The sequence below is a fragment of the Mastigoproctus giganteus genome, chromosome 10, assembly GCF_048544385.1.
Source record: "Mastigoproctus giganteus isolate SK-2022 chromosome 10, ASM4854438v1, whole genome shotgun sequence".
NCBI classification, from domain to species: Eukaryota; Metazoa; Arthropoda; class Arachnida; order Uropygi; family Thelyphonidae; genus Mastigoproctus; species Mastigoproctus giganteus.
In genome coordinates, this window is record NC_143584.1 from 171,342,622 (window position 1) to 171,351,973 (window position 9,352).

Here is a 9,352-nt window from a genome sequence, read left to right on the forward strand (position 1 = left end):
TTTCATTTGCATCAGATATGACATGGATCGGTGCACTAAACCAACACTTTCCTAACAGCTGATCCAAAGATCAGAGTTAATCTTTTAAGATGTTTCATTTGGTACTGTAAAGTCTGAGTTGTTCAACCTGTGGGAACATTTATGACCGGTGCCCCAATGCCTAACGCCTCCATCCTGCAGTGCCATAGACAACACGTTGTTAATTTTGTAGTATACTACCTATTGTGCAGAAGCGTTCCCGGGTAGGGTCTAGAGGACTATAACCACTGTATGATTAAAATAATTCAGATTTAACTGCTACATGATTATTAAAGCTTAATTATTCCTCAGAATGCTGTTTTAGCTATCTCCTTTAACTGTTTTAGCTCCTCCCCCTTTAGAAAATTCTGGGGTCACCTCTCAGCTGTGTATAGTCGCGCATCATTTAGACTGGTTTAGTAAAATGGTATTTCATATGAATGAATCAGTTATTCTACGCCCTTCGTTTTTGTTTTCTGGGATTTCTCCTATTATCATAAGTTCGTCGTGACCAAGACCACTTATCTAAGTCAAGACAAACGAGGTCTCCCTGTGTTACATAGGGATCCACCAGCTGTGAATGGCATAATGTTTATCGTAATTACATAGGACGGTAGACGAATGTTCAAGGTAAAACTACAATATGACAGTTGTAAACGCATGCGTTCGAATCAATTTGATGACTTCAGTTGAAGTTAGACATAAGCAAGGCACCTGGGGTTGATGGTATCTATCCAGTTATACAGGGTGTCTCAAAAATATTGGTACAAACTTTTAGGGGAGGTAGGTAACATCTAAAGGAATGTGAATCGCATAGGAACCCATAACCGGAAACGTCACGGGAAAGTAGTAGCAGAGGCACAAGAAGCAGAAATGACACAAGACAGTAAATAGTGGCAAACATTTATTTGACATAATATTAACAGTGGAGTACGAGATGGATACATTTCATGATGTTACAACAGATGCACGAAGGTTCCACCATGAGACGCGATGCATGCGTGACACCGACGCAGCATGGATTATCGGACACGGTCGAACACACCTGGAGTTTCTTTGACAGTAGCAGCAGCGCAGACGAGTCTCGCCACGAGATCCATTTCCGTCTCCACAGGCGATTCAAACACGATAGATTTGAGGGCCCCCAACAGAAAGAAATCAAGGTTCAATAAATCAGGTGAGCGCGCGGTCCAGGCAACGGGTCCACCACGGCCAATCCATCGACGCCCAAAACGCCTGTTCAAATGGTCACGAAAACACCTTCCATAATGGGCAGGCGCCCCGTCATGTTGAAACCAAATGTTGCGTCTCACATTTGCTGGAACATTGTCAAGTAATCCTGGTAGAACTTGTTCAAGAAAGATCTGATATTTAGCGGAGTTCATGCGGGATGGTAACAAGAATGGGCTGACTAAGCAGTCACCGGCCATACCTGCCCACACATTTATTGTGAAGCGATGTTGTGCCGCATGGGGGCGCACACCGTGTGGGCCCTCTGCTAATCCATACACTAGGTGCATGTCTGCCAGCTCACAGTTCGTATTTATCGATGCATGCACTTCGTGCGGCGACTACTGCTTGAATGAGTAAACCAGAAATTTTCCCTCTCGCCAACTGATGAATAGCGCCGTGTACCGTCTTACGGTGACGTTTCCGGTTATGGGTTCCTATGCGATTCACATTCCTTTAGATTTCTGAGACAGGGTGTCTGAAAAATATTTGATTCACATTCCAATATTTTTGAGACACCCTGTATCAAAGGAGGCGGCAAAGGAACTAAGCAAATCCTTAGCCATAATTACGAGAGCATCCTTGGACTCAGGTGAAGTCCCCACGGATCGGAAATGTGCAATTGTATCCCCAACTCACATAGGGGCATCAAAAAGTGACAAGAAATGACAGACCTGTTAGTTTAACTTATGTTCCGGGTAAAATAATGGTGTGTCATTGGTTAAAGTTGCATTGCAGGATAATCTAGACAAGACTGCAGCATTAATTCAGACACAGCATGGGTTTGTTAAGGGAAAGTCTTGTCTGACAAATTTGATTGGATACTATGATATAATTTTGATATCATATACTTGGATTTTAGGAAAGCTTTTGACACTGTTGCTCATGGAAGATTACGGTACAAATTGGAGCAGTATGGTATTAAGGGTAAGTTGCTACAATGGATAAAAGGGTGTTTGAGTGGGAGAAGACAGAGAGTGGTAATCAATGGAGGCTGCTCTTTGTGGACTAATGTTATTAGTGGAGTCCCACAGGGTTTGGTGTTGGGCCCACTGTTGTTTTGTATATTTATCAATGATATTGATGAAGGTATATCAGGCTTAGTGTCGAAGTTTGCAGATGATACAAAGGTTGGCAGGGTTGTTAATGACAGTAATGGCAGTGTGCTACTGCAACAGGATTTAGAAAATTTGGGCAGATGGACTGAGAAGTGGCAACTGAAATTTAACATTGACAAATGCAAAGTACTGCATATGGATAGAAGTAACCCCCGAGGAACGTACCAATTGTGTGGTATTACATTTAGGGTGGTAGAAAATGAAAAAGCCCTGGGAGTGATTGTGCAGTCAGATATGAAGTTTTCTGAGCAATGCAGACAGGCTGCCAGAGTAGGTCCTGGGGTATTGTGAATGTTACTATGATACACAGGAATTTTGCTAGCCGGGAAAAGGAGGTGATTATCCTTTTGCATAAGGCAATGGTCAAACTACGCTTTGAGTACTGCGTACAGGTCTGGAGGCCTCATTTTAGGAAGGATGTAGAGTTGCTTGAGCGTGTACAGAGAAGGGCAACAAAATTGTTGAGGAGAACGAAGGGGTCCTCTTACGAGTAAAGGCTTAAGTTCTGCAAATTGCAGCGGCTGGAGACTAGGTATCTGCGAGGTAATCTGATTGAGGTGTATAAGGCCTTGAATCGGTTGACTGAAGTGGCGACTCGTGACTCTGATGTCTCTTAGTAGACAACCGCTCGTAAGGTTGAATGGTATTTCCTTACAGCAGGTGTTAGTGATTAAATACTTTGGAATGTATATTGTTAGTGGCTTGAAACTTATCTTGCATATTATTTATATATCAGAGAAAGTGAAGAAATTTATTGAAATGATCTGAAGTATAAAGCGGATGGAATGGGGGATAAAGGGGATAGCACTTCATTTGATTTATGATTTTAATTTTTCTGCCGATTGTTATGTATGGTGCATCAGTCTGGGTTGGCCATGCAATCAAAGTAAGCAACACCAGAAAGCTCTATTCTATGCATCAAGTTATGTTATGATACGTTACTCAAAATGGTTATGGCCTGAGAACGGTTTCCACAGAAGCTTTGCAAGTGTTAGCTGGCAAAATGCCACTTGATTTGCAGTTAGTGTTTAGAAGCCTGTCCTTTTATTTGAGAAGAGGTATAAAATCCGAGTTGCTAGACATCGAAATTAACACTTTAAATGACTTGAGAAACGAAAAGAAGAGGATTTGGGAGTTCCTTTTACAAAAATGGCGAAACAGATGGAATTGTTCGGAAAAAGGTAGAATAACATTCAAATTTTTCCCATATGTTAATGGTGTGAATTATATTAAACCAATCTGGTTAGTACCAAATATACGTTGTACATTCTTACTAACAGGTCACGGATCATTTTTTGCTAAACTGAATGGTCTTGGAATCGTAGCAAGATGTAACTGTACGTCTAGTGATCTGGCAACATGTGTTTTTTTGTTTGGAATATGTTGATTTGCGTTTGGATTTACTGAATAATGTTGATAATGTAACTCGTCTGGTGGATTGGATTGAGCCATTACTTATTAAAACAAGGGGAAATTTTATTGCCTTTCAAAATTTTGCAAATTCAGTTTTCATGAGAAGAAATATACTTTTGCAATTGGAAGAGTTAAGGTTGAATAATGGATGAATTGGTGGATTGTACCCTCTTCTTTACATGGAACAGGGTGTCATTTTTTATATAGAAAAGAGAATCTTTGCAGAGGTGGACAGGACGTTGGTACATTGTTTCCTTAATGGGTGGGTGTCCACTTCTGCTCCTGCCAACGCAATTGGCAAGAGGCCTTAGTTGTTTTTCTTGGGTTCGATCCTGCAATAACACCTTCTTCCAGCTTGGTTTTGCTGGTTAATATGAGTAACTTCTGTTGAGCTCTCTGGCTGCTGATAGATGGCTGTGCATTGAACGCTTTGTCTTTGGAGAATACCGGCGATGATCAATCTCTAGGATGTGATGCTTGTGCTCATCTGTGGACAGTGTCTCTTCATCGGTTTCTGCTGTAGCCCACTTGCTAGGTTGTTGCGCTGTAACTGAGGGGATGACTATTGCATAGTACAGTTTATTTGTAATGTGACTGTGAAATTTGCATTCTTAATAATTGTATACTATACTATACTATATGTATGGCGGATTTGCCAGATTTTTTTTGGCTAGGGACTGCTTTACTCAATAAAAGAAAATGAATGAATGAATGTATGGGGATGCTGCTTTTTAAAGTTACATTAAATTGCCTTGGTTATAAGGCATCTAGACATAGGTGGTAACAATAATAAGCAAGTTAAAAATACTACAAAACATTAACTGGACACTTACCATTAACAAACTTGGGTAATCTCGATTATTTTATTTAAAAAAAATCCATTATTCGGCTTTCATTTGTTGAAAATAGATTAATAACTTTTTCATTCAAGTTTGGTGCACTGTTCAAATCGGCACTGCTCGCTCGCTCCGCAGTTCCTTTGACTCGTTTTATCATCTCTAAAAAATGCGTATTGGCAACCTGCCAACTAGGCATTGACTAGACCACTGGGGCCAAAATGTGGAACTGTATAGCAAACAGTTCCCCCTACAGTTAAACTTCAAAGTTGAAAACGATTTCTTATTTTTATTCGTTTATTATTGAAATGATTATTGGAAATAGAAGATGAGTATACTACACTGGTGTGCAAAATTTAAGGTCCAGTCAGGTTTTCACCTGTAGCTTCTCATAGGAGTGGCCTGGATATGGGAAAAGCATACCAAAGAAACCTCATGAGGTACGGAAATGATGAAGGAAACAACAATGACACAACAACGGAAACAAAACGGTACAGAGGGACTTTATTCAAAAATAGCAACACAGCACTGGCTGCCATATAGATGCAGCGCTGCCAAAGATGGAACAAAGGGAAGAGGTGGTCCTCAGTAGGAGATATGGCCACCCCTAATGTCGATGTAGGCTTTGCACCGCCTGTCCATACTTAGAACAATGTTGTTGATAAGTTCTTGCGGTAACATCGTCCATTCCTCTGTCAGCGCCATCTTCAGCTGGTGAACATTTTCTGGTGGGTGTGGATGTGCCGCTAGGCGTCTCCCCAAGAATGTCCCATATGCATTCAATGGGATTTAGATTGCTGGAACGGGCAGGCCAATCCATACGAACAGTGTCCTCACTTTCCAAAAGCATAAAATCAACAGCAGTGCGATGAGGTGTGGCGATATCATCCATAAACACAAACTCGGGACCAATGGCACCTCGGAACAGACGCACATGGGGAAGGATTACCTCAGTACAGTAGCGTGCACCAGTTACAGTACCGCCTTCCAGTATCTGGAGTTGTGGACGTCCATCCAAGATAACGCCTCCCCAGACAAGAACACCTCGACCGCCATATCGATTCCTTTCAGTGATGTTTGTGGGGTGATACCGTGTGCCAACCTCTCACCACATTAGCTGACGTCCAGAATCGCTACTGAGACTGAATCTACTCTCATCAGTAAAGAGTACCTTAAGTAAAGATTTTGTGGTTGTAACCTTTAGAAATAGTGTTGGTCCTTAAGTTTTGCACACCCGTGTATTATCGGGGACCTGTTAATAAAAATATTATTGCGTTGCATTGTTCTTCACAAAATTTCATATAACTCCGTTGACTGTACATTTAGATTTAAAAATCTGGGGTGCTGCAGTTCCGCAGTGGCTACCAACGAGCCGCCCTTGTGGTTGAGCACGCTGAATTCTGATGGGATTCTTCCGCTTGCTCGGATTACGAACCTGAGAGGAAATTAATTCAAATTGAGGAAAGACAGTTGTAGAATAAATGTACGGAAATTTGCCTTTAGCCAGCTCGTGGTTAATTGCTGGAACAAACTTCCATCTCTCGTTGTGGAAGTTGATAGCTTAAATAAATTCAAGGAGGAACCGGACAAACTTTTAGAGGGAATGGTTGTGTGCATTTTTTTTTTTTTTTTTGGCTGATGCTACATAAAAGTAGCATCAGCCAAAAGTAAAACTATTTAAAAAGTAATAGTAATAGAGGCAAACATGCCTCTATTACTCCAATAAATATCACCGAAAATTTATATCCTTTTTATTTATTATTAATGCATTAATTAAATGTGAATAACACTAGTTTAAACCACGTGAACTATGGTTAACTGAATTTTTTATTTTACTCAATAAAATAAGTTAAACTCTACACAGTGGAACTATTGGTGACCATTCTGGCTTCCAAATTGAATCCTGCCATCAAATGTGGTCGCTGTTTAAAAGAAGTATTCTACCCTATAAAGTTAGAAACATCCACCAAATCTTTCCTGATTAATAATGGCTGGCTGTTACCCCAGGGGGCTAACATCTGGTGAGTATGGTCTTGGCACACCCAGGGTCCTGAGCTGGATATCATCATTCTGCTATTTCTTGGTGTTTCCCTTCTACTTTCTCTCTCTCTCTCTCTCTCTCTCTCTCTCTCTCTCTCTCGGGGTAACTCAGAAAATTTATTTTGGCTGGTGTAGCATAAGCCTCAGGCTTCCTTGCACCATAGGGCTGATAATAATAATAATAATAATAACTGTAGTACTGGATTCAGAAACGTTGCTTTTTTTTTTTTTTTTTGGTAGTTGTTGGCGCATCGGCTTCTGTTGCCATAGTGCACCTCCCAAGGTTTTTTTGCAGTACTTTGATCCAAGCCCGAGGCGGGATACGAACCAGAAACGTTGCCAATTTTTAAATAGTTGTGTCTTGCGGAAGTGTAATACTTAATGCGATACCTTTTTAAACAGCGTTGATAACAGCAGTTAGAGTGGTTTAATTAGTAGTATTTATATTTTATTAGTTAATTTTGAACAACCACATTAAGTTCTCCTCTCCAAACATTATTTTTTATTATTATTATTTTGAGCACATTCCCATTTTTTGTCTGTGTGGTGTGATTAAAACTAATGAAATTACCCTTTCTGTATAAATTATTATCACATATTTAGTGCTTTACAGTGGTGTATCCGGGTATCATCGTAAGGGGGGGGGACACGGCAACCAGGTCCAGGAAACGTCGTAAGGGGGACATGACGACCAGGCTTTTGAGGGTTTTTTTAGAACGCCTCCTGCGTTCTGTTTCTTTAATTTCAAATTTTTGGTTAAGGGGGACATATTCCCTTTTTGCCCCCCCCCCCTTTGAATACGCCGCTGGTGCTTTAGCTTCTAAGGCCATATTGCGCTGTGTGCATCACGTCTGACGGGCCGATTTACTGCTGCGAGGACTGAAAAACCAGCAATAATTCACTGGGGCGAAGGAATCCTACTTCTTCCGCCTGAGATCGGCTAGCCACAACCCCGATGGAAGAGATCTTTAGAAATTCCTCCAGGGATTCGAACACATACTTCTAAAAAGGAGTGACAAGTGACAAAACCACTATACTGTAATAGAGGGCTATAAAATTGTAGGTTCAACTTTATATGTTATTATTATCTTTCTATACATAATCTTCCTCCTACAAATACAAGTACAAAAATACGTAACAGAAGCTTGTAAAACAAACTTCTGTTTAAGCGTGGTCACGGGCTATGTTTATCTAACTGTTTCTAACATGACCACGCGGGCTTTACTTCCATATGTAACGTATTTAATAAACTAAATTAAATAAACTAAATTCAACAAGACATAATATTTTAAGAGGACTGAAATTTTAAGATTCTATATCTATATAAGATCGGTGTAGATATACCATAGACAACTCTTAAAGAAAAACTACGATCGCAGTGCGAAAGGCACCCACCGATGAAAAACCAACTAGCTTTGAAACGGTGCCCACCGAGAATAAGTGACAATAGTCTTCTCTATTAGTGAAGCGTTACTTATTCGAGGTAGTGCAAAACACGGTAACTCGTTGTGAAAGATGAGCACAATATGAGATACAGATGAAATGATGCATTTCACACTATAATCGTAGTTTTTTTTCTTTAAGAGTTGTCTATGGTGTATCTACACCGATATTATATAGATATTATTATTAGCCATATGGCGCAAGGAAGCCTGAGGCTTATGCTGCACCAAAAAAAAAAATAAAATAAAAATCCGCGTTACCGTGTGTGTGTGTGTGTGTGTGTGTGTGTGTGTGTGTGTGTGTGTGTGTGTGTGTGTGTGTGTGTGTGTGTGTGAGAGAGAGAGAGAGAGAGAGAGAGAGAGAGAGAAGTAGATGTGAATCACCAAATCATCAGGAAAGAGAAGAATGATGATATCCAGCTGAGGATCCTGGGTGTGCCAAACCCATACTCACCAGATGTGAGCCCCTGAGGTTATGTGTTTAATTTTCCATTATTTAATCCCGAAACGGAAACACACACACTTAGGAACACTTTCAAAGGTCGAAGGAAATGACAGAAAGACAAAAAATATTGCTTTAAAGATATTAACTTAATTGCAATTAATTTTATCTAATAAGTATTCTTATTGGCAGTTTATCATTATATACAATCATGATAGTAAAATTTAAAACAACTATAAAGACGTACACGAGCTGAAATTCTTAGATTGAAGGGATGCACTGGAGGTGTACAAATTGCAGATTGACAGAATGCTGCTAATTTGGTAACAAGGGGCTCGCTCGAGAAGAATTTCAGCTAAGGGCAGGAGCGGATTAAGGTCGATTGACGCCCCGGGCGCAGAAGAAAATATTGGGTCACTTAAAAAAAAAAGAGAGAGACAGGGAAAATAAAAATACACGTTCACCATTTTTTTAAATAAATAAAAAATATTATGTACTATTAATGTTTTATTTCCAATAAAATTTGAATATAATATATGTATAATATAATTAATAATAGCATAATAATAATCACAAAGTTGAACTAATATGTTCAACTAATTTGTTGGGGTTTTGCGTATAAAGTTGGGGTTTTGCGTGGGCCCTTCAGAAATCGGGGCCCAGGGCGCGCGCCCGGTGCGCCCGCCGTTAAATCCGCCTCTGGCTAAGGGCCATCCCTGGTCAAACCCCAGGATGCACTTGTTAAAGTGGAAACTTCTATCTACCTTCACTGATGTTTCCTCGATAAAGCCGTGCTTTGTTCTAAGTAATTCA